Source organism: Chiloscyllium plagiosum, unplaced genomic scaffold, assembly GCF_037043375.1.
Source record: "Chiloscyllium plagiosum isolate Xiang-an unplaced genomic scaffold, Cpla_swu_hap1 HiC_scaffold_10, whole genome shotgun sequence".
NCBI lineage: Eukaryota > Metazoa > Chordata > Chondrichthyes > Orectolobiformes > Hemiscylliidae > Chiloscyllium > Chiloscyllium plagiosum.
The window spans coordinates 41,544,775-41,557,746 of record NW_028270148.1 but is presented as its reverse complement, the minus strand read 5'-3'; the positions used below and the strand labels follow the sequence as shown (position 1 = coordinate 41,557,746).

General features: G+C 42.1%; 1 long non-coding RNA gene across 1 annotated transcript in view; it reads left to right on the top strand.

Annotated features, from left to right (window-relative positions):
• LOC148148945 (uncharacterized) overlaps nt 1-10,017 on the top strand; it is a 35,223-nt gene extending 25,206 nt beyond the window's left edge. The window contains exons 2-3 of the long non-coding RNA XR_015758425.1: nt 5,252-5,325; nt 8,918-10,017. This is a non-coding gene — a long non-coding RNA (uncharacterized LOC148148945). The remainder of the gene's footprint in view (nt 1-5,251; nt 5,326-8,917) is intronic.
• The last annotated feature ends 2,955 nt before the right edge of the window (nt 10,018-12,972 follow it).

The window sequence follows — 12,972 nt, the reverse complement described above, 5'->3', positions numbered from 1 at the left end:
AGTTTGCCAACTTGCCGTGAATCCCATGGGCTCTACCTTGTGGACCAACCTTCCATGTGGGACCTTGTCAAAGGCCTGGCTGAAGTCCATGTAAACCACGTCAACTTCATTACCCTCATCAATATATTTAGTCAACTTTCCAAACAATTCAATTAAAGTAGACAGGATCCCTCTCCAACAAATCTGTGCTGCCTAACCTCGATCAATCCCTACCTTTCCAAATGTTGATTCATCCTGTCCCTCAGAATTTTTTCCAATAATTTCTCTATTGCTGACCTGAGACTAACTAGTCTGTAATTACCTGGCCTATTCCTGCTGCCCTTCTTGAACGAAGGAACCATATTAGCTATCTTCCAATCACCTGTCATTTCACCTGTGGCCTGCAAAGCATTAAACTTTTCTGCCAGGGCCCCAGAAATTTCTTCTCTTTCTTCCTGTAGCAGCCTGAGATGCATCTCATTAAGCCCTGGAGAGTTATGCACCTTTTTGCTCACTAAAACATTTGATTCACCCTCCTTATTAATCTGAACATGCTCTGGAACCTTACCATCTGAACTGAAATCTTCAGCTACAATGATTTTCTCCTTTGTGAACATTGATGAGAAATATTCATCTAAGACCCCACTCATATCCTCTGGCTCCATGCACAGATTGTCCCTTTGGTCTCTATATGCCCCACTCCTTCCCTGGCAACCCTCTTACTCTTAATATGCCCATAATGTCATGAGACCATATGATGTAGGAACAGGAGTTGGCTTTATTGAGCCTGCATGCTATTCATGGCTGATCTGACATTCTTCACTGCCAGTTTCCTGCATTTTTCTCACACACACTTTATTTTTTATTTACTCATGGGATATGGACACTGCTGTCTGGGCAGCATTTATTGCACATCCCTAATTGCCCTTGAGAAGGGGTGGGGGGGGTGGGGGGGGGGGGGGAGTTGGTGAGCTGCCTTCTTGAATCGCTTGCGCTGCAAGTAGACCCACAATGCCACTGGGGACAGAATTCTAGGATTTTGACCCAGTGACAGTGAAGGAATGGTGATTAAAATTCCAAGTCAGGATGGCAAGTGGCTTGGAGGGGAACTTGCAGATGGTGAAGTTCCCATGTATCAGCTGTCCTTGTCCTTCAAGATGCAAGTGTTTGTGGGGTTGGAAGGTGCTGTCTAAAGATGGTTGGTAAATTTCTGCTGTGCAGCATGTAGATAGTACATACTGCTGCTACTGAGCAGTGGTGGTGGAGAGGGAGGATGCTGGTGGATGTGGTGCCAGGCTGGATGGTGCCAAGCTTCTTGACACAATAATGTTGGCGGGCATTCAGCTATGAGCTCTTTGAGATTTTTCTGAGGGTCAGTTGCTGTGCTTCCCACTAAGTTTGGCTCCTGCTTTCAAACTTGCTCTTTCTTCCCTGAAGCCACTGACCTATTTTACTGGGCAGGGATACACAAGAAACTGCACTCAGAGCCCTGCTGTTGCAATAGGACTATATTGTCCTTGATTTGTTAGACCTTTTCCTGAATTAGGCAACTTCACTGCCTGCAGATCCTGAGACTTAGGATCACAAATAGAGTTGTCACCCCACCCTACCCTCTGTTTTAACTGCCTAGTCCCAGACTTTATTTCAAATCTTCTTTTAATGTTTATCAATGATTATGTATTCAAAGGTTGCTGGAGCACCAGATTAGTCAAACATGGGTCATCTGTTTGAGTATTTGAACATATTATCACTAATCATTTCAAGTGACTACATGCGCGGTTGACAAAAACCACAGAAAAGAACTGCATCTGATCCTCATATGGAAGAAATAGTGAAAATCAATAACCACTAGGAGGAGCTATTGAGCCACAACAAACATGCTTCTGAGAATTTCTGAGTAAAGTTTGGAAATGGTCACGATTGTGGTTTTCCAGCAATGTTAAGCTGATTTTATTTTTCAGACCTTTCGTGAAAAGACAGCAGTTTCTCCCTCCTGATTGTTTTGCCTTTCTGGAGTTGACGTTTGACATTACATAAAAGTAGACCTGGTAATGCCTTGGGCAGCTGAGGGCTGGTGTGAATGCTCACTACAATCAGAGGAGGCAGCTGACCCTGTCAAAAACTGAGGGATCAGCTCAACTTTGAGTGGAATTCCCAATAACTTCACTGGATATGAAAACTGGGAAAGATGCAAGGCCACCTGCGATTTATTAATACCCCACTGATGTAATTGCACAAAGTCAAAACACATAGTCACACAGCATTTACAGCACAGGTATTTTAGGCTAGTTTAATCAGTGAGTCCATGTCAGTGTTGACATCCACACAAGTCTCCTCCCACTTTCCTCAACTCATACTTTTCATTTATCCTTCCATTTCTTTCTTCCTCATATTTATTAACTTTCCCAAAATGCAATTATACTATTCATCTGAATAATTCCTATGGTACAGAGGTTCACATTATAACCACTCTATGGGTAAAGATGATTAACTTGAATTTCTCAATTAATTAGTTGGTAACTTAAATTTATGTCCCTTAGTTCAGGTCCTTCTTACAAGTGGAAACTATTCTGTCAAGCACTATCATATTTTAAAAGCCTCTATCAGATCAGCCCTTAGTCTTCCCTTTCCTGCAGACTAGAGTCTCAACCTGTTTAATCTCTCCTGATAGGTTCAATCTCTCAGCCCCAGTGTTATTCTAGTAGATTATCTTTACAAGTTCTTCACTGTCTTTATTTCTTTGTTTGTCATACAGTGAGCAGAACTGTGCATAGTGTTTCAAGCATATTCTAAGATATGACATGATGGGTTCGATTTATATGTTTTTCTGTCTGTGTTAGAACAAAGACAGGCATGAGTTAAAAATGGTGGGATTTCTGCCATTCTGCCATTTCTGTTGTGTGGGATTAGGTCGAGATAGTGAGCTCATAAGGGGTAATGCTGCCCTTGCACTCTCTGTTGACTGCGTGAGCATTTTAGATCCCTTTTATTTTCATGGAGTCAGGCTGATTTTGGCACCTCAAGAGTCATGAACAATGGAGAAAACCTGGTCTGGAGTCAGGAACTTTTTGACAGATAACTTCAAAAGTTATTGACAACTTCACCTAATGGTGTATCATAAGTTAAATAAGTTTATTATAGTGATAAATTGTATGGTGTTGGAGAGAAGTTAGTGACCATTAAATTGATCAGCATTATGAAAACATTCAAGTCCAACAGTACACTTTATACAATAGTACACAACAAAGAGTTCTTCTGCATGAAGTAATTTTAATGTTAAAATTTTAACTTGCCATTTCTTTTGCCATGCTGCCATCTGTTAGGTTTTTGAGGGGTAAGAGCAATTAGCAATTACAGAAACATGACTCAGGAATGGACAGGACTGGCAGTTTAATGTTCCAGGATACAAATGCTACAGGAAGGACAGAAAGGGAGGCAAGATAGGAGGGGGAGTGGCGTTTTTGATAAGGGATAGCAACTCAATATTACAACGGGATCTTGATCAGATGGGCCAATGGGCTGAGAAGTGGCAGATAGAATTTAATTTAGATAAATGTGAGATGCTACATTTTGGGAAAGCAAATCTTAGCAGGATTTCTACATTAATGGTAAAGTCCTAGGGAGCGTTGCTGAACAAAGAGACCTTGGGGTGTAGGTTCATAGCTCCTTGAAAGTGGAGTCGCAGGTAGATAGGATAGTGAAGAAGGCATTTGGTATGCTTTCCTTTATTGGTCAGAGTATTGAGTGCAGGAGTTGGGAGGTCATGTTGCAGCTGTACAGGACATTGGTTAGGCCACTGTTGGAATATTGTGTGCAATTCTGGTCTCCTTCCTATCAGAAAGATGTTGTGAAACTTGAAAGGGTTCAGAAAAGATTTACAAGGATGTTGCCCGGGTTGGACGATTTGAGCTATATGGAGAGGTTGAATAGGCTAAGGCTGTTTTCCCTGAAGCATCAGAGGCTGAAGGGTGACCTTATAGAGGTTTACAAAATAATGAGGGGCATGGATAAATAGACAAGGCCTTTTCCCTGTGGTGGGGGAGTCCAGAACTAGAGGACATGGGTTTAGGGTGAGAGGTGAAAGATATAAAAGAGATCTAAAGGGCAACTTTTTCACTCAGAGGGTGTACGTGTATGGAATGAGCTGCCAGAGGAAGTGGTGGAGGCTGATACAATTGTAACATTTAAAAGGCATCCAGATGGATTTATGAATAGGAAGGTTTGGAGGGATAGCAGCTAATGCTGGCAGGTGGGACTAAATTGGGTTGAGATATCTGGTCGGCATGGACAGGTTGGACCGAAGGGTCTGTTTCTGTGCTGTACATCTCTGTGACTATGACTCTAACTGGAAGGTGTTCCCATGTGTGAATGCGGGTCTGCTAACCTGCCTGCCTCAGCACCTAAATACTTCTGTTCTTTCCTTGCGCTTGCTTTGGGAGCTGGTAAACCTGACCTCCTGCTATTCCTGGGACAGATGTATGTGGATGAACACTGCCAGGCAGAGAACAAGATCACATTGTTGGAAATGCCTGATGCTTGTGATTCCATCTTGAAATCCAGGCCAATTTCTCTAGTTTTCAATTTCATCTCTAAAAATAAAGCACAAGCTTAGTGCGATCTCATGAACCTACGCTGCTCCGTTTAGTGATCTGGAATCTGTACCTTCAGATCACTTTCCCTGTGACCCAATTTCAACCCTTATTCTCCTAAACAATATTACCTCATTATGCTTCCTACCAAAAAAGTACCACTCGAAGCCTATCTATATTACAGTTAATTTTCCAGTTACGTATCCATTCTGCAAGTTTATTTAAGTCTTCCCATATTTTATATAATCATCCATTCAAAACTCCTGCTTCCAATTCCCTCATCCAAATTATTTCACTGAGCAGCGAGGGAATGGCTCCAGCGCCAATCCTGCAGAATATCACTTCCCAACTTCAGTCAGTCTGAATAACTGCTGAGGGCATGCTTTTAAGTTCAATATTCAAATTATATTGGTAAAATTCGCCAGCTGATCACAGTAGCTGACCAGTTTGTTCTGTGCCTCATTAAGGATGCATTTGGGGTTGTGTTCTGGCTTTATATTGACATTGAAGGAGCTTGGGCATATGCTGTATATTACTTTGCAACCACACAAAATTAATATTTAAAGAAAGGATACATTGCGCATACATAACATTTAATATGTATTCCCAGTGTATTAGCCTTTCTGCTAGGAGCAGAAGACCAGAGAGTTATCTATTAAGTAGTATATGCTGTTATTTCACAGTGCGTGTTTGAGGCTTCCACTTCTGGCTTAATGCAGGAACTTTGAACACAGCGGCTGCACCAATAAATCAAGCTGTGAGTTATTTTAAGTATCCATTAGTTTTTACTGGATTTTTATGGTAGGCAGTGGGCTGGCTCTCATTCATTTTTTTCATTTGGTTATACTTGGTAAATTGAATTATTTTAACAAAGGGCAAGGGGCTGTTGGTCCACCTGGTGTTATTGTGCCCATTGGCATAATTTGGATGTACAGCAACCCAGAAATTGCACAAGTTCCAATATTTTCAGCTCACTGCTTGACTTGTGCATCTGGTCTTTTTAGATTGCTCTCACACACAATGTTCAAAAGCTTCAGTTTTGCAGTCAATTTAATGGTAATGAGCTGTTGCTTTTTAATTTCCTGAATTTTAACGATGGATCATCCTGCATGCTTATCTTGCTCAAGTTAAATGCACACTAAAGGGCTGGTTGTACACTTGACATTCAACATGTAAACTTTGATGGCATTTTAATTGCTGCAAATAGTTGTAGGAAAAGTATAAAGCTTTTTGGAGCTGAACATTTGGAGCTCAGTCCTGTCTTTTTAACCTATAGACTTGACTATACCAATGCACTCTTATCCACTCTACTCTCCATAAATGTGAGGTCATCCAATATCCCATTGTCTGTTTACAACTCACACAAGGTCCTCTTCATCCATCATTCCTGTACTTGCTGGTTAATGTTTACCCTTGAGTAAAGTAATACTTCGATTTTAACATTCTCATCTGTATTTTCAAATCTCTCTCTCTCTCTGATGTCTCCTTTAGTGTCATATCCTTTCAAGATGTGTGTGTTCCTCTAATTCTAGATTCTTAACCATTTCTGATGGAATACTTTAGATCTGAAATTTTCACCACAGTTTGCCAACTGTCTCTCTCTTTATCCTCATTTCAGATACTTCATAAAATCTACATCTTTGACTCAGATTTTGCTCATTTTCTCTTGTGTTGCCTCGGTATATGGGTTGGTGTTAAACTTTAGTTTATTACCACCTTTGTGGATATTTTATTGCATCAAAGACACTGAACAAAATCGATTGTGATTTGGGTACAACAGCCAGGCACTCCTTGTGTTAATTCTTTACGATCAGTTCCTTTATTTGATGTAAGAATCGAGGTGACACTGCCATTGCCTGTGTTTACCTACCCCTCTTTTTGATTATGGAATTATATTGACAATTTAAGATGCAAGAAAGACTCACATTTATACAACACCTTTCACAACCTCAGAATGTCCCAAAATGCATTACAACTAATTAAGTACTTTTCCAGTGTCACCCCATGATAATGTTGGGAACCTAACCTTCGAGCTGCAGGCTGAGGAGGTGGGGGGGATGAAGGGGGTGGGGTTGTGACAATTAAGAAAATGGAAAACAGTATTTGTAAGGAATGAGTGGGTTTGGTGGAGCATGAGTGGAAAAGTGGGGGTGGTGGTCATGCAGGAGGGGCTTTTTCTCAGTCAAGAGCACCTTGGTTTCAAGATGGCGGATGGATAACGTTTGACCACATCTGGATCAGAGCTGCAGGGGAAGGGTGGGCAGATGTAACTTTATGGCGAAGCATTGGGTGGGGCCTGGGAAAGTCATGAAGTCTATGACAATTCATGTGAAGGGCTGTCAGCAAGAGGAGCTGCATGTTCAGGATCTCACCAAAATGTAGAGCAGGAGGAGGCTGACAGCCACTAACCCCAGAAAGTTCACCATCGCTTCCCAGAGTGGATGGGGGTAAGTGATTCGGCTTGTGGTGGAGAGAGGTGCAGGGCCCACTGATGTGAGGCATTTTAAAGTGAAACAACATTCCACACTGTGCAGAATATAGATCTCAGGCACCCTCATCCCTGGCAATTCTAATGGTCCCTATTTGCAGTGTACTTCCCTGCCTCAGGCATTACTGACCAACAGATTCACACCAACAACTTTGGATACAGTGAGCAAGTAAAGAAGCAGGATGCTTTCGGGTGAGGGGCAGTGGTTTCAGCAGGACCCATTAGCCTGTATATACCCTGTTCATCCTGCTTCTACATATTGCACCAGGATCTCAACACAGGCATGGGACGTCCTGTATGGATACAAAGATAGCATCATGCTGCCATGGTTACATTCAGGGCTGCACAGAAATCCATTCAAGGTAAAACAATGACATTCATACAAACATGATACTTTGTGTACAGTGCAATGTTTCCCAAAACGCCTTCAATACATTCTCTTCTTTCTCTCCCTCCCACTACATTATGGTATGGTCCCAGTTGCACAGCTGCAGTGAAGCGAACATGTCCATGAGTGGAGCCCTTTGGCCCTGGAGATTTGGTCAGGTTATCCAGGACCATTTGAGTGTGGACAACCCAGAGGGCTATCTTGCCAGAGACATGTGGACTCTCCTCGGCTGTAATTACCAGAGGCAAGGTGGAGGGCCCATTCATCTCAGGACTGTTCTGCAGACTATCCAGGTACTGGACCTGACTGTCCATGGCAGCCACCAACCTGTGTATGGTGGCACACCACCTACAATACACAGGTAGACTATCAATTAAGAGTTCCAAAGGAAAATTACATTAGTCCTGAGATGTTAACTCTGCTTTCTCTCTATGGATGCTGCCTGACCTGCTGAGTTTCTCCAGCACTTTCTGTTTTTATTTCTGATGTCCAGCATCCCTGGTATTTTGCTCAGATTTCGTCAATGAAAAGGCTGACACCTGGAAGGTCATGAAGGACTATGTCAGTCAGATCAATCTAGGGCTTGGTCCTGGAATCCCAACTCCTGAAAATTCTCAACCAATGCAAAATTGCGCCTGGTTATGCTTTAATACCAGAGGAAGTGCTTTCACCCAAACAACTGCACTGAAGAAAACCACTTTTAGCATCTGCTTAAATTGGATAAATCCACTTCAGCAGTTTGTGCAAAACATATGGATTAGGTTTCAACAAAAATACTTTCAAAAGTTATTGGATGATTTTAAGAGAACCAGGCAGTCTAAAATTGATGGGATCTAATCATGTCCACATAAGGGCAAGTTCTATTACAAATGTTAATAATGTTTTCTCCCTTTGTACTTTTATTTCTTGTTGAAATAGGCAAGGAAATTAAAACCCAAACATTTATGAAAAATACTGTGAGAGATATCTGTGGTAAGGATTTTACTTGGGTAAATCTTCTTGGATTACTGAATGTTCTTATTAACTGCATCTGACATTTTGATTTCATTCACCATCTTTTCTTACAAGCGAGGTGAGTAAGATTGTCTAATTGGAGGCAAGTTTGGGTTTTCATTCAGTGGCCACTGGGAAATGCATTGAAAGTATCTGACCCAGTTTTTGCGTTTTTAAAAGCAATTTCCTGTGAGAAGCCTCAGAAGTGAAAGGAGAGAATTCTACCCTTGATCACCACTAAGTCTTAAATCTCTGAATTGCAATATTTAAAGTATTCTTTGTATTGCCTGTTTTTATTATTTATATCTTCATGCACAATTGAGCACAAAGATCCTGAACGTCAAATGAACTCATTTTCACTGGTCATTCCTCAGCATTGTATGCACAATATAATTAAAATTGTGTTACTGTGTGACTGACATGATGTTGAATCAAATGCAATGAGTAAACCTGTTAACAAACCTTCTCTTCACATCTTAGAGAAGAGCTGATTATAAGAGTGGCAAGGGAGTCTGAATGATTGGCAGCCGTGGGATTCGAATCCAGGCCATCTGCTCAGAAGACAGCTGCTGTGTTATCTGTTAAAATAGAGCATCATGAAAACATACATTGCCTCGATACTCGTGTGGTGGGGCGAGATTGATAGAAGTGATGAATATAATTTGGAGTGGTTTAATATTCTCAGACTATAAGGAGTATTGGCTTGCAACATAAGTAAGCAAATAAGCAAGTGATGAGGCACTACAGGAATCTATATGCCATTCAGCTTATTTTTTTATGATGTATAGAACTAGCCACTTGAAATGTTACATTCAGACCTTCCATACATAACACTAATAACCCAGTTATTTGACAAATATTACTTCAACAACTGTTCCCAGTTTTCTCAGTAAAGCAGATCTCTGCATGTGCTCTTACAAATGCTGTGATCAACTGAATGATTTTTAAGAAGCGAGTGAGGACTGCAGATGCTGGGGGTCAGAGTCAAAAAGTGTGGCACTGGAAAAGCACAGCCAGTCAGGCAGCATCTTCCCTCCCCACCCCTTTCAGCATTCCGCAGAGACCATTCCCTCTGCGACACCCCCATTAACCCACCCTCCACTCTCGGCACCTTCCCTTGCCATTGCAGGAGGTGTAAAACCTATGCGCTCACCTCCCCACTCACCTCCATCCAAGGCCCCAAAGGAGCCTTCCACATCTGGTGGAGATTTTCCTGCACATTCAAACACCTCATCTACTGTGTCCGTTGCTCTCACTGTGGTCTCCTCTACTTTGGGGAGACAGGACACCAACATGCGGATCATTTCAGAGAATATCTCTGGGACACACGCGCTAAGCAATCCCACCTCCCTGTGGTCAACCACTTCAACTCCCCCTCCCACTCCGCCAAGGACATGTAAGTCCTGAACCTCCTCCACTGCCAACTCCTAGCCACCTGGTGCCTGGAGGAAGAACACCTCACCTTCTACCTTGGGACCTTCCAACCACATGGGTTCAATGTCGATTTCACCAGTTTCCTCATCTTCCCTTCCCCCACCTTATCCCAGATCAACCCTCCAACTTGGCACCACTCTCCTGAACTGTCCTACTTGTCCATCTTCCTTCCCACCTATCCGCTCCACCCTCCGCTCTGACCTACCACGATCACCGCCCCCCCCCCCCCCACTTTCACCTACCAATTGCATTTTTAGCTACCTACCCCCTGCCCCACCCACTTCCCATTTATCTCTCAGCCCCCTTGCACCCTTACCCCAATTCCTGATGAAGAGCTTATGCTCGAAAGGTCGATTGTCCTGCTCCTCGGATGCTGCCTGACTGGCTGTGCTTTTCCAGTGCCACAATTTTTGACTGAGTGATTTTTAATGTTAATAAAGAGTCTTCTGGTGCTGTGCCGTCATGATTACTTGGCCAAATAAATAATCCTACACACTTCTGAGACATGAACTTAAGGTATAAGCTGAAGATTCCGCAATTCATCGAATGTATCTAGTTAAGGTCCACTCAATATGTTAGCATGGAGGCACATGCATGGGCCATTCAACCTTGGAAGTCTGATCTTCTGTTCCTGGTTAATTCTGGCTTGGTAACACTAATGGACTATTTATATTGCATTTTGACACCAGTTATCACAAGACCTTTTGGCCAGGTACTGTAGAGCTCATTCGTGGCACACACCTCCATTTACTGGGAATTTTATTAGAGGCTAACAAAAAGAATGTAATTTCTGTGATTCTGTTTTTTTTAAATTGCGCGAGAGTTGTTCAAAATATGTTGGCAATGGATGGCATTTAATGGGTCTTGATCTTTGTGGAGAGGCAGGACTTCTTCGGAATCATAGACCTCAAGAACCAGATGACCTGCCTGCCAAGAATTTCCAGTCACTCAGAGGCAGGTGGTTTTATTGAGTGGCAGTGCCAACCGACAGGCAGTGCCTGCAACTGATGTGACACCAACCCAAGGCTGTCACTGATTCCAGGGGCAGGATGATGGGAAGGATGTGGCTTACGGTGGTTCACAGTACAGGTGAAGACAGGGGCATGGGAAAGGGTAGGAGATGACTGCTCGTGGGTTCCTCCTTCCTGGTGCCGGATTTCTTGATTAGACACTGAATGCTGTTTGAACAGGGACCACTACTTATGTCCGGTCCCAGGACCCTCCAAGCAACCTCACATTGCAAGTCCCCTGCCTGTTATGAGGTCAATACCAGGGGCAGTGAATAGTCTACTTAAAGGTCTCAATTGACAGTGGAGTAGGAAGGCCAACTTTCCAACCATTGACTTAATCAATATGGAGGTGGATACCAGCCACCCACCCATGTATTTAAATTACCTCCCCAGTACAAAACTTCCCATTGGAAAAGTCATTAAATCCTTTCAACTATTCCTGAAGAGGCACCTATTATGAAATAATTTGATTTTGTTTGTGCACTCTTAGAACTAATAATTCATTTTTAGTTGGTGATCTTAGAATAAACAAGTTACATTCATGTCATTATCTCTGAAAGCACAGGATGTGACATATTTAAACTCTGCAGAGTCACAATTCTTTCTAGTTGTCACGTTGTAAAGTCATCATTAATAAACTTTAACTAAAAGGCCATAATTCTACATCATTTTAACTGGAATTTTAATTACTGTAGCTGTAATTATAATTGTACTTACTGAAGTCACCACACTGTCCTTGCTACCAATAATTGTTCTTTGTTGACAATGGAAGTTTAGACAAGTTTTGTTGATACTAAGGTACATCGACTGTATCTTACATATTCATTTTGGAAAGAGATCACAATCTTCAATGTTATTGCTAAAAGCTTATTCTTAAATATACTTTTAAGTTTCAAATTTACAGTTGATATTCACAATATTTGAGTACAATGAGCAAATCTATTTCTGGTAAACTCTGAAAATAGAAGAGCTTCAAGAGTTTTGCTGAAGAGGATTTAGTTTTAGAGTCATGCAGCATGGACCCTTCTATCCAACTCATCCACGCTGACCAGACATCCTAATCTGACTTAGTCCCATTTGCCTACATTTGGTCCATATCCCCCTAAAGCCTTCCTATTCATATACCCATCCAGATACATCTTAAATGTTTAATTGTACCGACCTCCATCACTTCCTCTGGCAGTTCATTCTATACAACTGCCACTCTCTGTGTGAAAATAATTACCCCTCAGGTCCCTTTTAAATGTTTACCTTCTCATTTTAAATTGATTTTGGACTCCCCACCAAGGAAAAAGACCTTGGCTATTAATCCTATCCATGCTCATCATGATTTTATAAACTTCTATAAGGCCACCCCTCAGTCTCTAACGCGTTGGGAAAAGAAGTGGGTACCGCAGATGCTGCAGATTAGAGTCAAGGTTAGAGTGGTGCTGAAAAAGCACAGCAGGTCAGGCAGCATCCGAGGAGCAGGATAATCGACGGTTCGGGAAAAAGCCCTTCATCAGGAATGAAGGCGTTCATCCTGATGAAGGGCTTTTGCCTGAAACGTTGATTTTCCTGATTCTCGAATGCTGCCTGACCTGCTGTGCTTTTCCAGTACCACTCTTAAAGAAAGCCTCAGTCTATTCAGCTTCTCCTGTAGCTCAAACCCTCCAATCTTGGCAACATTCTTGTAATCTTTTCTGCACCGTCTAAAGTTTACCAATATTTTTTCATATAGCAGGGCAACCAGAATTGTATGCAGTATTCTAAAAGTGACCTCACCAATGTCTTGTATAGCCTCAACATGACAACCCAACTCCAAACTCAATGCACTGAACAATGAAGGCAAGCATGCCAAATGCCTTCTTCACCAATTTGTCTACCTGTGACTCCACTTTCCAGGAACAATGCATCTGCATCCCAAGGTCCCTTTTGTTCATTCCTCAGGGCCCTACCATTATCTGTATAAGTCCTGCCTTGGTTTGCCTTACCAAAATGTAACACCTCACACTTATCTAAATTAAACTCCATCTGCCGCTCCTTGGCCCATTGGCTCATCTGATCAAGGTTCCCTATTGTATTCTGAAATAATCTTCTTCACTATCCACC